The following is a 17,800-nucleotide window of genomic DNA, read 5'->3' as shown; positions in this document are numbered from 1 at the left end:
TTGGGAAAGACGTCATTCGATTACGAAATCAGCTCGCACCCTTCTAAACATGACAAAAAGACATTGGACTGTATTTTAAGACGGTTAAATGCTCTACTAACAAAAAAGCTGTTAGAATTGTAAGTATATGCATGTTCCTTAAGGTCCTTGTGTAATTGTAATGTGATATTGTACCCCCTAGCTCGATTGTCTATTGTTTGTAATCTATGTATGCTTGTGTTCCCTCATGTGCTTTATGTAATGATTTGTTATTATTAAAAAATGTAATAAAATAAAAACTAAATAAAATAAAAACTTCTAAACATGACTCATTCACCCATTTTAAGCACCCTGGTACCATTATATTGACAATTACAACAAGTGATGGGACACACCACACTGATAAACACTTATATGCGCCCTAAAACAGAACAAACACATGCGCCCGTTTTTTTTGCTTACATTTTATGAGCACAAGAGCGCCTGTCCCCCCAAAAAACTACAAACCCCATATGGCCATTTAATTCTATTCTCACGATTCGCGAGACCGTTTACCCTAGTCAGAGAAGACGAAACGAAGCGAGATTGTTTACTCCATCCAAAATCTGTACACGAAAATAAAGACCACGAAGTGAGGAACATTTGTATGGAGGTCAATGAGAGAGTGCCGAATTTGGTCAACAAACAATATATCTGCTAATTTGCTGCATGAGGCTTATTTGATTGAATATACGTTTTGTAATTGACAGGTTGTTATGAATGCACTGATATAAGTGGACATACGTGGCATTTCGGCGACTTTGGGGAAAGCCTTTATACCTGTTGTTCACAAGCGATATCTGCCCTCTCAATGGATAGAATGGTCCCACATGATCTCGCCTCCAGTTTGCCTTCTATCTTCAGGACATGTATATCTCCATTGTTAGTGCGGTCACTCGATTATCTTGTCAATATAATAGAAATTCTTTGCCATAGTACACTTCCCAAACACGGAAGAAAGAGATGGGAGGATGTGTGATTAACGGTGGGAAAGTGTTTCCCCTTTCATAAACACAGAGACAGTCAGTGGATGTCTTAACACTTTATTCCATCGCACTGTACATTTGTGAACCACACGACTCGAACAGGATTGTTAAGAGAATATGCGTCTCCTTGGCGGGATGTCACGAGTCGGGAGAGTTGGGCATTTTTTATGTTAAATGCATTAGCTTGTAATCCAGACAGAAAGTCTCACAACAGTGTAGCCTAGGCTGCTTTTGTCTTCAAGACCCCCCCCCCCCCCCCCCACACACACTATCGCCATACTAGCTGAATGCTTACACCGTAATGTAACAAAACATAAAGTATGGACCAACCAGAAATGCCTGAGTATAACTGACAGGTGTTGTGTACTCATCAAAATGTGCATGTTGGGAAAATCAATTGACTTGTAGAAATCGTTTGCATTCTTTGACAGAAGTGAATATACCCGGAGGCTTGTGGAGCCGATGGGATTGGGCCGATAGGATTGGGTGAACTGGCTTTTCAGCAGTTTACAACAAAATCCCCTTTATAGCCTATTTGACATATCACCAAACATATATATATTGTTTACATGCATATCTCTTCACATGATAGGCTATTAATCCAAAATTGGTAGTTCATTAAAACGGAGCCTATTCTTTTCATCCTGCTTAGATGACCAGGCCTATCAATACGATGTAATTTAACGTGGCCAACTACAGTGTTATCTTATAAAGGTCCTTCAGAATTCATCTATAAATGAAAGACAGCGAAGAGCCAAATAAACACACCAAGCATGTATTTTGACAGGATATTTCAGCATTTGAGATTTTATGAAGAGACGTTCCAAAAGCATCACATGAATACAGCAATGCCATGTGTACATATTAGGATCTAAATACATGGATATATTCAGCACATTTCATACGTTACGTCCATCTGTACGAGTTGCACCTGTAGTTGTTCACATTGCTCTCAGATCCCACCACAAACATCTGAAAAACAGTCATTCAAAGTAATACTTAATGACACCGCAGCCAAAAATAGAGGATTTAAAAATAAAAAAAATTCACACACGCATATTCTGAATTATTTAAAACAGCAACAACCTCAATGCTGAAAATATGCGACAGCTTCTCAATCTCCAGCAAAGAACTATACATATTTAACCAGCTGTAACACAACATAACTCACAGCTGTCATTATCAGCCATGATTTCAAATATGACAATTTGTAAATCAAATAAAAACAACAGCAAATTGTAAAGATTCTTCACGACTGTGGAGCTTCTCTAGACACCCGACAGCTTCTTTTGGTACAATTTTATACTATCATGCCCTGCAAAAAAAACATTCTCTTTTGGAGAACATGTTGGCAACATTTCATTTTTCAATGGATCATCACGTCTGAAATTAGAGACAAGCATGTATTCACACATGCCTATAGGCAAACACACACATCGATTATACATCAACAGAAAGTGTTCCCAGTAACACATACAAAATATGGAAGTTACTGAAATTGCAATAGCTCCTTTGAGGGGAAATATAAACAAAAGAGTCTTGTGCAGTTGGAATCGGACAAACTCATTCAGAATTATAGAAAATATTTGGACTCTCATCTTGACAATATTCTGAAACTCCTGGGTGTTGCATACTTTTCCACTGAAACACACAGCCACTCCCCTAGTATCGATACATTCAAGTGTGCCCATAGCCCATCCACATAATTGCTGACGAGGTGCCTGACAATGAAAACTAGGCTGCAACTTTCCCTCATTTATGTCCAGTGCATATAACTTTGCACCCATTTTTTTTTATCACATGTGCATGTTTATCTCTGTTCTGCACTAAAAGTCCACATTTGACATTTGTTATATGCAATCAATAATTTCCTTGATGTGTATGTGTTTAAAATGACTGCCAACAGTCATACGAAGAGCGCTACATTTCAGCACCACCGTTCATTGGACAGCGACACTGGTCAACAGTCCCCACCTCGGCCACTCACACGTTCCCAGACTTCGAAACGTTTCCTCGATATCAATGCAGTTGTTTATAAAATAATTCTGTAACTTTTTGGGGGTTCCAAAGACCGGTATGCACAAAATATGCACAGGGCCTGCATTTTTTTCGAGCTCTTCACTGCTACCACGTGCTGCACGTGCTTTAAAATTCTATTTGAATTTACAGACCTGCACTTCAAGTATCGGATCAATTCTAACCTGGTCACACAATGAAACTGCCATGTTTAGGCTATCGAATTGCTCTAATATTTCACAACTTTTGAAACAGGCTTACAAAATATTAAAGTGGTAGTTGTACACCAACCTTTGTGTAGGAGTAATGAACAAAACACTGGTGTCCTGACAAACGTCTGCAACATCTGTCACAGTACCACACACGCAGGGTTTTCAAATAGGCTACCACAAAACCGCCTGCTCCTTCACAAACGAGTAAACCGCGTTCTAACTGAGACGAATAGCAATACTCTACAGATCCCAAGCATAGTCTTCTTGCCATGTAGGTTGCTGTGTGTATCAATCATTTCAGTTCTAACTTTATCAAACACTTCTGAAACTAACAATCTACTGGGCACACACTGGTTGAATCAAATTCGTTTTCACGTAATTTCAATTAAATGAAGTGGAATAGAGTCTGTGCCAAGTGGGAAGCAATTTACTATTGTCATACTATTTCTGCACAGAACAAATGGCATTTTATGTGAAATTAACATATTTTTATCCTCTTAAAAATTACAGTGTGGTGATAATACACACACACACACACACACACACTATGAGGTTCAAAACATTTTCTATTTTTTAGTTTTACTACATAATTAAAGTCAATCTGAAAAATGACAGTACAATGATAATATTTGTGTGGTCAAATCAAATCACTACACAAGGTCTTACATAAAGGCCACATGATTTTGATAGCAAAAAAAAGTCTAAAATCGATTCCATTTCTTCAAATATTTTTCTAGCAAGATATTCATGCACACCCCTTTACATGCACAGTTCCTTTCACAGACTCCTCTTACACACTGTACACTGTCACACACACACTCTCTTCAAACACACACGCACCCTTTCACAGACTCCTCTTACACACTGTACACTGTCACACACACACTCTCTTCAAACACACACGCACCCTTTCACAGACTCCTCTTACACGCTGTACACTGTCACACACACACTCTCTTCAAACACACTCTCTTCAGAACACACACTGTCACACACACACTTTCACAGACTCCTCTTACACGCTGTATACTGTCACACACACACTCTCTTCAAACACACACGCACCCTTTCACAGACTCCTCTTACACGCTGTATACTGTCACACACACACTGTCTTCAAACACACACACTCCCTTTCACAGACTCCTCTTACACACTGTATACTGTCACACACACAGTCCCTTTCACAGAATCATCTTACACACTGTATACTGTCACACACACACACTCTTCAAACACACGCACTTCCTTTCACAGACTCCTCTTAGACACTGTATACTGTCACACACACACTCTCTTCAAACACACGCACCCTTTCACAGACTCCTCTTACACACTGTATACTGTCACACACACACTCTTCAAACACACACACTTCCTTTCACAGACTCCTCTTACACAATGTATACTGTCACACACACACTCTTCAAACACACACACACTCTCTTCAAACACACACACTTCCTTTCACACTCTCTTACACACTGTATACTGTCACACACACACTCTCTTCAAACACACACACTCCCTTTCACAGACTCCTCTTACACAATGTATACTGTCACACACACACTCTTCAAACACACACACACTGTCTTCAAACACACACGCACCCTTTCACAGACTCCGCTTACACACTGTATACTCGCACATACACACTCTTCAAACACACACACTTCCTTTCACAGACTCCTCTTACACACTGTATACTCTCACACACACACTCTTCAAACACACACACTCCCTTTCACAGACTCCACTTGCACACTGTATACTCTCACACACACACTATCTTCAAACATACACACTCCCTTTCACAGACTCCTCTTACACACTGTATACTGTCACACACACACTCTTCAAACACACACACACTCTTCAAACACACACATACACACGCACACACACGTTTCTCTCACACTGAATATTATTTGAGAGTTCAAAGGACATTTGTGTATTCTAGTAATCAAATCATAAATTATCTGCATCAAAATATGTGCCTATATATTAATAGCCTAATATACAGTACCAGTCAAAAGTATGGACACACCTACTCATTGAAGGGTTTTCTTTATTTTTACTATTTTCCACATTGTAGAATAATAGTGAAGATGTGAAAACTATGAAATAACACATATGGAATCATGTAATAACCAAAAAAGTGTTAAACAAATCTAAATATATTTAATATTTTAGATTCTTCAAAGGAGCCACCATTTGCCTTGATGACAGCTTTGCACACTCTTGGCATTCTCTCAACCAGCTTCACCTGGGATGTTTTTCCAACAGTTCTTGAAATTTTCCGCATTGACTAAACTTCATGTCCTAAAGTAATGATGGACTGTCGTTTCTCTTTGCTTATTTGAGATGTTCTTGCCAAACATATGGACTTGGTTTTTAACCAAATTGGGCTATCTTCTGTATACCACCCCTACCTTGTCACAACACAACTGATTGGCTCAAACACATTAAGAAGGAAAGAAATTCCACTTTTAACAAGGCACACCTGTTCATTGAAATGCATTCCAGGTGAATACCTCATGAAGCTGGTTGGAAGAATTCCTCATGAATCTGGTTGAGAGAATGCAAGGAGTGTGCAACGCTGTCATCAAGGGTGGGTACTTTGAAGAATCTCAAATATAACATATATTTTGATTCGTTTAACACTTTTTTGGTTACTACATGATTCCATATGTGTTATTTGATAGTTTTGATGTCATCACTATTATTTTACAATGTATAAAATAGTCAAAATAAAGAAAAACCCTTGAATGAGTAGGCGTGTCCAAACATTTGACTGGTACTGTATATTTAAAAGAAAAGAAGTATACTCATATGTCAAAAGACATGGAGTTACAGTATTAACATTCAGAATGTTGTCTGTACGTTTACGGACAATCAAATTGTACAATTTTGTTTCATCCCGTGGTTATAGCATAGACAACGGTCGTGTCCCAAACGGCACCCTATTCCCTTTATTCGTGAACGACTTTTAACCAGAGCCCCACGGAATGTACACCGGGGATTTATTACCTGTGTTTTCATGCATGTTGGGAAAGACGCTCCTTTTTGCCATGTTTTATACCACCCTGGTTGACACCGACACACCCAGCATATATGAAAGGTAAAAAAAGGGAAGATTTTAGCACATCAACTCGGTGATAAAAGAAACATTTACTCTTTATGTAAATATATAATGAAAGTTCACATATCATAAGAATCCCTTCCCTGTTTTTCAGGCGTATGCGTCACTTTCAGCACTAGGAAACACACTCACACACTCCACAATCATGAACACACTGATCCGTGCACTGACGACACCCCTGAGATGAATGCTCTCTGCCAGACCTGTGTGTGTGTGTGTGTGTGCGTGTGTGTATGTATGTATGAGAGTGGGGTGACAAAGTATGGTTTCGGTGTGTATGCTGAAGAGGACAGTTTGTACGGAGAGACGGGTAGAAGGGTGTTCGAATGAGGTTCATACACACACAGGTCTGGCAGAGGACATTCATCTCAGGGGTGTCGTCAGTGCACGGATCAGTGTGTTCATGATTGTGGAGTGTGTGAGTGTGTTTGGGAGTATGGGAGTAATGCACCTTTTTTTGTGGACAAATACAGTGCAAAGGACACACACACACACACACGTGTCAAAACAATCCAGAGACAAGCGTGTGCCGTCTGGCCCTCCAAGCATTTTTTAACGTCTCCTATCTCAAGAAACTGATATACACACAAGTTCCAGATTGGTGAACACTATTTCTCCTGAACCATTTGTGCATGACATGCTGTCTTAAAGCACTCTTCTGTGCCTATCGTTACATTTTCATTCAAAATACCCTGTGAAATGGAGATACTTTAGAGTAATGAGGATGGTTGCCTGAATTCAAGGGAAAACAGGAAAGTTACCAGTTTTGCAACCCTAGAAATGCCCTACATGTGGTGCTGTGTCACACTCTGTTTGACATTACTTACAAGGAACTGTGTCATCGCCCCGAGCGGAGCACATGTTACATGGGGGTACAGTAATTAACGGAGCACCATTCTGTTCGTGTCCAGGTAGGGGGAGTGGTGCTCCTCTTCGGTGCAGGACTCTGACTGTGGGTGTCACAGTCTTAACAGCCCCCAGACATCTCTGGACAGGCTGTTTACTGTTCCTGAATGTGTTGGCAAGATCGGCTTTGTTACTTCGGTGGGGAGGACACACACACTCAAATGCATAAACACAAGCATACACACACACAAACACACAAAATGGCTGCCATGTTCCATCAAGACGGGTGCTGTGGAAACGAGTCCCCATACCACAATATAAGGTACAGTGAGACTGGATAAAACGTTCTATATCAGTGAAATTATTGCTATTTGTTTCACTATACCAACAGCTTTAAAAAGGAACGCCCCTCTTTTTAACACACTGTACTTTCCACGTTCCAAGAAGTTTGTCATTCTTCAAACCAAAGTAACAAGGCTTTAAGTTTGTCAAAAGTATTATTGTTTGTTGACATAGTTGGACGTGATAAAATGCGACATGGTAGCGATTCCTATTACGTAACCTGGCACATTTAGCCCTATGCTAACCTGACCAGGTGGCCGTGATTAGTTCCTCTAACAAGTTTGCAAGTGTAGAATAACCCGGTGACTGCACAGACACACTCTGGTATAGTTTACGGGCGACCACATCCATCTGGTGAGAGCAGACACCTTCGGGCCAGTCCAAGCACACACACTCATCACACACATCACACACACACTCATCACACACACACACTCATCACACACACACACACTCATCACACACACACACTCATCACACACACACACTCATCACACACACACACACACACACTCATCACACACACACACACACACACACTCATCACACACACTCATCACACAGACACACTCATCACACACACACACACACACACACACACACACACACACACACACACACACACACACACATCACACACACACACACACACACACACACACACACACACACACACACACACACACACACACGTCACACACACACACACACACACACACTCATCACACACACATCACACACACACGTCACACACACACACTCATCACACACACATACACACACTCATCACACACATAACACACACACACGCACACACACTCATCACACACATCACACACACACTCATCACACACACACACTCATCACACACACACACTCATCACACACACACACACTCATCACACACACACACACTCATCACACACACACACACACACTCATCACACACACACACACACACACACACACACACACACACACACACACACACACACACACACACACACACACACACACACACACACACACACACACTCGTCACACACACTCATCACACACACACACACACACTCATCACACACACACACACACACACTCACACACACACACACACACTCATCACACACACATCACACACACACTCATCACACACATAACACACACACACGCACACACACTCATCACACACATCACACACACACTCATCACACACACACACTCATCACACACACACACACACACTCATCACACACACTCATCACACACACACACATCATCACACACACACACACTCATCACACACACACACACACTCATCACACACACTCATCACACACTCATCACACACACACACTCATCACACACACACACACACACTCATCACACACACTCACACACACACACACACATCACACACACACACACACACACTCATCACACACACACATCACACACACACACTCATCACACACACACACACATCACACACACACACACATCACACACACACACACACTCATCACACACTCATCACACACACACACACTCATCACACACATAACACACACACACGCACACACACTCATCACACACATCACACACACACACTCATCACACACTCATCACACTCATCACACTCATCACACACTCATCACACACTCATCACACACACCGTTAATTGAAATTGTTTACAGCTCCAATTTACCTTTGGCCTCCTAAAAAATGTATGTCCCCTTTTGTTTTTAGTTTACAAGCTACTTTCCAGAAACAGCTTCCAGTCAGAATACCTGTCACTCATGTCTGTGTCTTTGTTTTAAAAAAGTACAACAACAAAAAAACAGGACTTTGACATTCAGCGTTTCTTTCTCTGTTTCTGGAGACTAAAAGGCAAATGTACTATTTCCCAGACTGAGATTAAGCCTATTCCTGGATAATTAAAAGCAAAAAATATTCTTAGAAGAATCTCCATTGATATCGTTTAGTCCAGGACTTGGCTTAATCTGTCCGGGAAACCGGCCCTAAGAGTTTGCATCTATACTGTTATCTTTTATAGAAGGGAAAACAAAACTAACGGCGATCATTTGCTTCATTGGTAGTTTACCTTAGTCAAATATTTATCCTCCCCCAAACCTTCCTTCGCATCCAATTGTCTTTTCTTCCCTCGCCTCTCGGAATCTAAAATCTTCCCCAACTCATTTGTTTCTCCTTTCGCTTGCATTTCCGTTGTGTTTTGTCCTCTCTATATTTGCCTCTATTCTCATCTCATTTATTTGCATCTCGTCGCACCTCTGTACATGCTGGTTTTGTAGAAACAGACGCTTACTTGACTTTTGAACAAAACTACGTTGATCTGTTCGCGGTGGAATGGTAAGAGCATTGATATACTGCTTTGACACCACCTTCACAGACAGACACATACACTCACTCTAAATGATGCATCTGTTGGGGTGTCATGCGTTCTGTACAGGCCTAACACACACACACAGGATCCAGGAGTAACTAAGACGACTTGTTTGGACAAGTGTACAAACCTGCCCAGTAATAACGATTATTCCTACGGCTGCAACAGAACTTGTCAAGCTCAGTGAAAGAGAAAAAGTAACATGTTTTTTTTGGTGGCCGAGAGAAAAGGTAAATGCGTTTTTTTGGAAAAGGACAGTTTGCTTTGTTAGCTTCAGCTATGGACTAATTGCAGGTTGAATAATGCTGTAATCTACAGTGTTTTGCACATGACTATTACTGCAACAATGTTGACCACATTTCTTTGTGTTATCATGCTGTATATACAGACTAGCAATAAAGAAATACACTCTTGATATTGGTTGAGCACAAAGATACAATGGAAACCAATTTCAACAACCACTGCAATGGTTAAAAACCCTTCTAAACTTCTACAATGTATTATTTTCTGTCAGAACAATTGTCTTCGATAGATATTCTTTCAGAACAATTGTCTTTGATAGATTTTAGATATACTAGATATACTATTTCAGCTTCAATGGTCAGTCTTGAATTTGATCCTGTTTCCAAAAAAAAAAAAAAAAATTTAATCTGTGATTCAATTGTACATTTATTGTATCCAATGAAATGATGTACTTAAATAAAAGCTCTCAAACCTTTGAGAAATAATTGGTCATTTTCAGGTCGCTTTTTATTATGACATATTTCCTTATAAGAGCACGAGAAACAGCTGGTTGCTCATTTTCTTGTGATTTCAACGAGTCCATATCACACACATGTTTGTCGTCTCAATTTACTGTGATGTGATACATAGTACTTCTCAACTGAGGTTACATAACTGTATTTTAATACCACAAAACCCTTTAGTAATAAAAGTAAGTCAAAGATCATGAGTATTTTTCTTTCTGTTTTGGAAAATGAAAACATAACACTGCAAACTTGAAAAGGAATTACACATCTACAGTATAAATCAAGATACTTGATTTTGGGAAATATTTTGGGCAAGTATTTGGGCAATATCTTCTGTAGCACTGGTCAAATTCATAACTAACATTGTTTATGTTGAAGTGAAATTTCCCCCAAAAAGGTGACAGAACAATGTAATTCTTTCAATTAAGCACTCTCTTAAATGGTTATTTTCAATACAGTTGTCTTCTTAGAAATATTACTCTATAGATTAGATATCATTTAGTGATTTGTTTTGCTATAAATGTATTTCTGCAGCAATGAATACTTAAACTATACTCAAATCAGAATGGATAAATATGTTCTGTTTTGAACCTCATTGTGTCTCTGTGTGTGTGTGTGTGTGTGTGTGTGTGTGTGTGTGTGTGTGTGTGTGTGTGTGTGTGTGTGTGTGTGTGTGTGTGTGTGTGTGTGTGTGTGTGTGTGTGTGTGTGTGTGTGTGTGTGTGTGTGTGTGTGTGTGTGTGTCCAAGAGAGAGAAAGTGTGTGAGTGATAGAGTGAGTCATCGTGTGCGAACATAAGGGGCGTCGTCATAACTGAGAACTTACAAATGAATGTGCGTATGCCCGGCATATGTAAGTTTCTGAGCCTGCGTGTGTGTGTGTGTGAAAGTCAAGACATTCACTTCTGTGTCCACGTGTGAGTGTGTGTCAGATCCATCTATGTCAGAGGCTCCATAGAGGGTTAGAGTTAACCCCTAACCCCCCTCCCAAAGTACCCCCCCTCCTCCAGGAGGCTGAGTCATCCCTCAGCCTGCCCCATTTTCCACAACCGCCTTACAACGACGGGCACCTCTCCTTCCGTCAGAGATGTGAGAGAGAAAGGGAGAGATGGAGGGGAAGGCCGGGTGGATGGCAGCTGCCAGCCTGGTACAGAAAAGTGCCCCGTGTTTTAGTTTGACTCACTTTCCACCAAACCAACTATCAACCACCCTAGCATATGCATGGATAATGTGAAACGACGTGACGTCTTCATTTTAGCTCATAACTGTCTGCGACAGAAAACAAGAATGAGCTTTTGCTATTTGGAAGAATCCAAGGGTGTATTCACAAGGAACCAAATGGAACCTAAGCTGAAAACATTTGTTTTTATTGCAAAAGCATTCCCGTTGAAAAAACGTTTTGCTACGGTGTAGGACTAATTAATACACCTCAGGTAGTCCCTCCCATCTTTCAGTCTATTGTCTTCCCTTTGGTGCCAAATGAACACAGGTTCAGTATAGGCTGGGCACACACAGGAAGTGGATCATGATTGAGTGCTTTCACACTCACTCAACCAGGTGACAAGTGTACAGTGTGGAGGAGTAGTGAACTACTAACTGCATTTTGAAGTAGCTTGGTGGTAGTTTATTAACTAAATTCAACTTTTGGTATTGTTTTCAGTAGTTATTAACTCTTTTTTTTGCCACGCAGCAGTGTAGCGAACTACTGGAACTACACACTACTTTTTTTGCAAAAAGAAAAGAAAATAGGACTGATGTCGGCAAGCATTTCCTTTCTTTTTCAGCATCAGACCTTCCCAATTCTCCCTTAATAGGCACATTCTGTTAACGTATGACCTCAAAGTGATCTGCCCTTGCAATTTTTACTCCATGACGTTTCAGATTCAAATATGATAATTTTCCAAGAAGCAGTGTAGCTTGGTAAATGGTATTTTCACAGTAGCTTCGCCAACACCGCAAGTGTAACAGTAATAGTCCGTGCCGCCGTGCTGCATTGTAAGAGTACTAGAAACAGGGATCTTGTTTTGGGTGGAACCTTTTCACTGATGGCAGCGAGCACAGTTGCATTGCAAAATGATTGGAACCTACACTGGGGCATCATCTAAGATACGTTAAGTTGCAAGGTATGGAACAGTACAAATAACTCTCCTTCTGCAAAATACAACCCTCCTATTTGTCCGTTTCAGAACAGCAACATTTGAGGGAAAGGGCTTCATTTTTTGGGACTTTTTGTAAGTCTTTGAAATGTGTGTGTGGCTATAATGATCATACCTTAATCAGAAGCAGTCGGGAAGAGGTGGGGGCAGTAAGGCATCGTAGAGTCATTTACGGCGTCACTCAGGACTCCCTCTGTCACACAGTCAGGAAGGCCCTGGCAAGAGGGAAGAAAAAGAGAAAGAGGGGGAAAATGTGAAAGATGAAGACAGGATGAGAAGGAGAAAGAAAGGGGGAGAGAGGGGAAGAAAAGAAGACAGAATAACAGCAGGCTCAGAGACAGTTTCTACCTACAAGCCATCAGACTGCTGAACACTTGAACTGGACTGACCACCTGCTCTGGTTCTCCACACCTTAGCACACAAGCGCTCACTCATTCACTCACGCCCACACGGACACACACACACATTCATGCTACACACACAAACATCACAACTGCTGCTACAAGACTCTTATATTGTTACGATAAACTAGAAGTGGTGGGTGGAATCAGGCGCAGAGAGCAGGGTTCAGAGTCGTTTTGTCAATTTTATTCACCGGCGCAACAAATCCGGTCACGCCAACACACAGGGCGTGTACAAGTTCTCAGTCCAAACAACAGGACAAAATAGTCCGGAGAATAAAGACACAAACAAAATAACACCATCCAAACAGAGTAACAAGAAACAAGCCCGCACAAATACCCAGCGGGCCTAGTGCCCTTAAATAGCCTACAAACAAACCCTAACACAAAACAGGTGTACCCAATTACCCAATAACCAAAACAAACGGAAAGGGAATCGATGGCAGCTAATAGGCCGGCGACGACGACCGCCGAGCACCGCCCGAAGAGGAAGAGGCACCATCTTCGGCGAGGTTCGTGACATATATATTATTGCTAATAATGCACAATTTAAACACTTGCCCCTCAATCTCCCCTTCCCTGATACATGTGTAAATATTGGACTATAAATGGTTTCTTCCTGTATTATACATATGCTAAAATGTTTATTATATTCTACTGAGCCATTTACTTTATGTTAGTATTCTTATCTTTTATTATGTATTATTATTGTTGCATTGTTGAAAAGGAACCTGCATGTAAGCATTCCGTTGGACGGTGTACACCATGTGTATCCTCTATAGTCGTGGCCAAAAGATTTGAGAATGACACAAATATTAATTTCCAGAAAGTTTGCTGCTTCAGTGTCTTTAGATATTTTTGTCAGTGGAATAGTGAAGTATAATTACAAGCATTTCATAAGTGTCAAAGGCTTTTATTGACAATTACATGAAGTTGATGCAAAGAGTCAATATTTGCCCTTCTTTTTCAAGACCTATGCAATCCGCCCTGGCATGCTGTCAATTAACTTCTGGGCCACATTCTGACTGATTGCAGCCCATTCTTGCATGATCAATGCTTGGAGTTTGTCAGAATTTGTGGGGTTTTGTTTGTCCACACGCCTCTTGAGGATTGACCACAAGTTCTCAATGGGATTAAGGTCTGGGACGTTTCCTGGCCATGGACCCAAAATATCAATGTTTTGTTCCCCAAGCCACTTAGTTATCACTTTTGCCTTATGGCAAGGAAAAGGCATTGTTTGTCACCAAACTGTTCCTGGATGGTTGGGAGAAGTTGCTCTCGGAGGATGTGTTGGTACCATTCTTTCTTCATGGCTGTGTTCTAAGGCAAAATTGTGAGTGAGCCCATTCCCTTGGCTGAGAAGCAACCCCACACATGAATAGTCTCAGGATGCTTTACTGTTGGCATGACACAGGACTTTTTTCCGGATGCCCCAAACAATCGAAAAGGGGATTCATCAGAGAAAATGACTTTACCCCAGTCCTTAGCAGTCCAAACCCTGTACCTTTAGCAGAATATCAGTCTGTCCCTGATGTTTTTCCTGGAGAGAAGTAGCTTCTTTGCTGCCCTTCTTGACAGCAGGCCATCCTCCAAAAGTCTTCGCCTCACTTTGCGTGCAGATGCACTCACACATGCCTGCTGCAATTCCTGAGCAAGCCCTGTAGTGGTGGTGCCCCGATCCCACAGCTGAATCAACTTTAGGAGACGGTCCTAGCGCTTGCTGGACTTTCTTGGGTGCCCTGAAGCCTTCTTCACAACAATTGAACCGCTCTCCTTGAAGTTCTTGATAATCCGATAAATGGTTGATTTAGGTACAATCTTACTGGCAGTAATATCCTTGCCTGTGAAGCCCTTTTTGTGCAAAGTAATGATGATGGCACGTGTTTCCTTGCAGGTAACCATGGTTGACAGAGGAAGAACAATGATTCCAAGCACCACCCTCCTTTTGAAGCTTGCAGTATGTTATTCGAACTCAATCAGTATGACAGAGATCTCCAGCCTTGTCCTCATCAACACTCACACCTGTGTTAACGAGAGAATAACTGACATGATGTCAGCTGGTCCTTTTATGGCAGGGCTGAAATGCAGTGGAAATGTTTTGGGGGGATTCAGTTCATTTGCATGGCAAAGACGGACTTTGCAATTAATTGCAATTCATCTAATCACTCTTCATAACTTTCTGGAGTATATGCAAATTGCCATCATACAAACTGAGGCAGCAGACTTTGTGATAATTAATACTTGTATCATTCTCAAAACTTTTGGCCACGACTGTACATACGACTGATGAACTTGAAAAAGAAAGAGCGAGAGACAGAAAGAGATTGAGAGAGAGAGAGAACGAGGGAGCAAGAATCGGTGAGAGCGAGAGAAAGAGGGAAAGAGAGAGAGAGAACAAGGGAGAAAGAAGCGGTGAGAGCGAGAGAAAGAGGGGAAGAGAGAGAGAGAGAGAGAGAGAGAGAGAGAGAGAGACAAGTACAGAAAAGAAGAGAGGAAGGGAAAGGAGAGAACAGCGACGGACAGCAACGGAATTGGCATCCCAAAGTTCAGCACCACATGACGATGGACACCGACTGTTTCAGGTGCAGCCACTCCCCACTGAGAGAATCTCTAGAAATAAATCTAGGAAGGCCTAAAGAGGAAGTGAGGAACTATGAGGTTCAACACCACTCAAGTCAAAAGAGATGGGTCATTGACTAATATGGACATTAAAAAAAAATCACGTCTTGAAGCCTTGGCCAAATCACAATCAATGAGTAGATGGATGTCCATTCAGTGTCCTGCGGCTTGGAAAGAAAACTAGTTTGAGGACAATTTTGTCTTGGCACTACCTGTTGATTGTACCTGTTCAGAGGTAGAATACCCTCCTGTCCAGTCTATAACCCACTGTGCTCTTTTGTATTCAAGGGAACTTTAACTATAGCTTAACTGAGAAGTTAACAGGTCTCCATCATGTGTTAAGAGGAAGCCCCACTGTTCTCTCCTGTCCAAAAGTGGTCCATTCCATTCAAACGCTGATTGGCTTCACAAGTATGCAATATGTAACCATCTCCTGAAAAAAAAAGCATTCACTTGCTAGACCCCCCCCCCACACACACACACACACACACACACACACAATACAACATCCTTTACAAATAAATGGACACAAGTGACTATCATCTTACAAGGGTTGAGTTCTTCCCATTAATGAGACTGGTATTAAACTTCAATAATTACAACCACAAAGAACAGGACCTAAAGCCTTTGACTCTACTAAATATCTGTGTGGCCCACAGCACAGAGGCTGTGTAGTCCTTTGTGTATTAAAGCCCAGCTACAGTGTGTGTGTGTGTGTGTGTGTGTGTATGTGTGTATGTGTGTGTGTGTATATGTGTATGTGTGTATGTGAGTGAGTGAGTGAGTGAGTGAGTGAGTGAGTGAGTGAGTGAGTGAGTGAGTGAGTGAGTGAGTGAGTGAGTGAGTGAGTGAGTGCGTGCGTGCGTGAGTGAGTGAGTGAGTGAGTGAGTGAGTGAGTGAGTGAGTGAGTGAGTGAGTGTGTGAGTGTGTGCGTGCGTGCGTGCGTGCGTGAGTGAGTGTGTGAGTGCGTGCGTGCGCATCTACATGTACGTATGCATACCTTATGTTCATGTGAGCAGAACACGTTTCCCCTAAAAATAAACAAAGACATTTGGAATGAGGGAAAAAAAGAAGAAGAAGCTTTGTAATGATACGAGTCACGACAGAACTGAGTGATGACGTTCTTCCATTCAAGAGGAGAGGTCCCCATTCTTATCTCTGTTTAGATGGCTAGACAGTCGCCTCACCCCTTTTGGCTAACAAATCAGGCATCTGGAGGACAAAAACAGGTATTTCTAGATGTTGTGACCTATACGGTTGTATTGAATATAGAAAGAGGTCCTTTATGTCCTAGATGGAAAATGCAACAATATATTAAATGACTGATTCATTCAAGAGTATTTTTAGCAATTGGTTTTGTTACAAGTTCTGGTCTATTGTAGTTTAGGCTAAAACAAAATGGAGGCATCATTTTTGGAAGTTTTTGATTGTGTGCTCATTTCATTTTTTTTTTTGCATTTGATAGGCCCTATTCATCTCTCTTGCACAATGAACACACTGAATCAGTGACAAAGGTTAAACGTTCTAAATATCCTTGAATGGTTTGTGCTTTTCGCAATAACAGGAAGCTCAAGAAGGCATTGTTCAACCTGACTGTTTCCTAAACCCATACATACTGATTCCTAACGTCACATATCTCTCACAGAGACAATAGGAAAATGCATCCTGAATAACAAATACTGTACTAGTCATACAAATCTCACTATTAACCGGTATATTTTGAGGGACACACCTTGATAAGCCCAGCTAGAGGTTTTACCACAAACTCACACTCTTTGAGACCTAAACCTTAGTAGTCATAAATGAACAAACCCAGTGAGCATAATTTGACACATGACGTCTTGATAACGTTGTTTTCTTGTTGTAAACTGGTTGTCTGGTGGAGAAGACGTTATATAAACCAGATTACAA

At 41.2% G+C, this 17,800-nt stretch overlaps 1 long non-coding RNA gene across 2 annotated transcripts in view; it reads right to left on the bottom strand.

Moving 5' to 3' along the window:
* Positions 1-1,292: 1,292 nt before the first annotated feature.
* The window catches only part of LOC135509622 (uncharacterized), a 30,732-nt gene continuing 14,224 nt past the window's right edge, over positions 1,293-17,800 (bottom strand). For both annotated transcript variants that reach the window (XR_010450954.1, XR_010450953.1), the window contains 2 exons: positions 12,985-13,084; positions 1,293-1,976 (listed from right to left, as the gene is read on the bottom strand). This is a non-coding gene — a long non-coding RNA (uncharacterized LOC135509622). The remainder of the gene's footprint in view (positions 1,977-12,984; positions 13,085-17,800) is intronic.

The sequence above is a fragment of the Oncorhynchus masou genome, chromosome 22 (genome assembly GCF_036934945.1).
Source record: "Oncorhynchus masou masou isolate Uvic2021 chromosome 22, UVic_Omas_1.1, whole genome shotgun sequence".
NCBI classification, from domain to species: Eukaryota; Metazoa; Chordata; class Actinopteri; order Salmoniformes; family Salmonidae; genus Oncorhynchus; species Oncorhynchus masou.
Note: the sequence above shows the minus strand (reverse complement) of the source record. Positions and strands in the feature narration are given on the sequence as shown.